General features: G+C 41.1%; 1 protein-coding gene and 1 long non-coding RNA gene across 3 annotated transcripts in view; one reads left to right on the forward strand and one right to left on the reverse strand.

Moving 5' to 3' along the window:
- ST6GALNAC5 (ST6 N-acetylgalactosaminide alpha-2,6-sialyltransferase 5) overlaps window positions 1-1,320 on the reverse strand; it is a 170,673-nt gene that overhangs the window by 160,431 nt on the left and 8,922 nt on the right. The window lies entirely within an intron of this gene.
- LOC115300100 overlaps window positions 1-1,320 on the forward strand; it is a 6,536-nt gene that overhangs the window by 1,156 nt on the left and 4,060 nt on the right. The window lies entirely within an intron of this gene.

Below are 1,320 nucleotides of genomic sequence, written 5' to 3' on the forward strand. Positions count from 1 at the left end.
GCCATATTCTGCAAGTAACCATTAACTCCTCCTAAGCTCTGAGATGCAATACTTACTTCAAGGCAGAATTGGTTAAGGCAGAAAAGAAACCATTTTACCCGTAGTAGGGAAAATTAACCTTGATCGTTGCTATAGCTCAGTATGAAAACAATACCTTTTTTTATTATATTCTCTTTTAATGGCTAAGAAGGTGTCCGTAGTATTCCCGTGAACATCACAGAGTCTGAGAACACGCTGGCAGACCGAAATGCAGAGTTAAACCATTTTTTTAATAAGAAAGCATATTCTGGAAATTAATTGCACATATGGGACCTCTCCACTGACTGAACTGCATTATTGCGTTTCTAATTTACAGATCTGCTCATATTCCCTGCAAACCTCCAATGGCTTCCCATTGCCTAGAGGATCTTGCTCAGACTCCACAGGAAGGCTCCCAAGCCCCAACAGAGTCTGTCTGGCCTAGTTCTCCAACCTCACTTCCCCCTTGCCCGAGCTGCACACAACCAGGGAACGCATCTTGCTGTCTCATGCTTTACCTCTATCACGGAATGCCTTTTCTCCTTTTATCTGCCAGGTAGAGAACTAATCATTCATTAAGACCCAACTCAAGCATCTCCTGCACATCCATTCTAAAGTCTTCCCATATGTAACCTCTGTGCATAGTAGATCTCACTTATGCTAGCCTTGCCTTAGTCAGTCAGCCAGTCAATTGTATATTAGACGGAGTACCTACTGTGTGTTAGACACAGGGGAGAAAATGAGAGGAAAGACCTAGTATTGACCCCAGGAAAATCACAGCAGAGGAAATATCACAATTACTGTATATTGGTAAGTTTTAAAATATTCTCTGTATCTTATATATGCCACCGATAACAATATTGTGATTATTTGTCCACACACATGTTTCCCTGACTACATTACATTGTACCTTTAAGAAAAAAAATTATTAATGTTTATTTATTTTTGAGAGACAGAGCACAAGTGGGGAAGGGGCAGAGAGAGAGGGAAACACAGAAGACGAAGCAGGGTCCAGCCTCTGAGCTGTCAGCACAGAGCCCAATACAGGCTTGAACTCATGAGCTGTGAGATCATGACCTGAGCCAAAGTCAGATGCTTAACCAACTGAGCCACCCAGGCGCCCCTACATTGTACCTTCCTGAAGCCAAGGAACATAACTTAACTCATTCTTGTATGTCCAGAACGTAAAATTATGTCTCATACATGTCAAAACTAAATAAATTTTTGTCAAAAGTTGATGAGCAGTGTCCTGTTGTAACAGGATGTATATAATAAAAAGAGACTTGAACAAGAGTGGCTAAT

The sequence above is a fragment of the Suricata suricatta genome, chromosome 8 (genome assembly GCF_006229205.1).
Source record: "Suricata suricatta isolate VVHF042 chromosome 8, meerkat_22Aug2017_6uvM2_HiC, whole genome shotgun sequence".
Taxonomy (NCBI): domain Eukaryota; kingdom Metazoa; phylum Chordata; class Mammalia; order Carnivora; family Herpestidae; genus Suricata; species Suricata suricatta.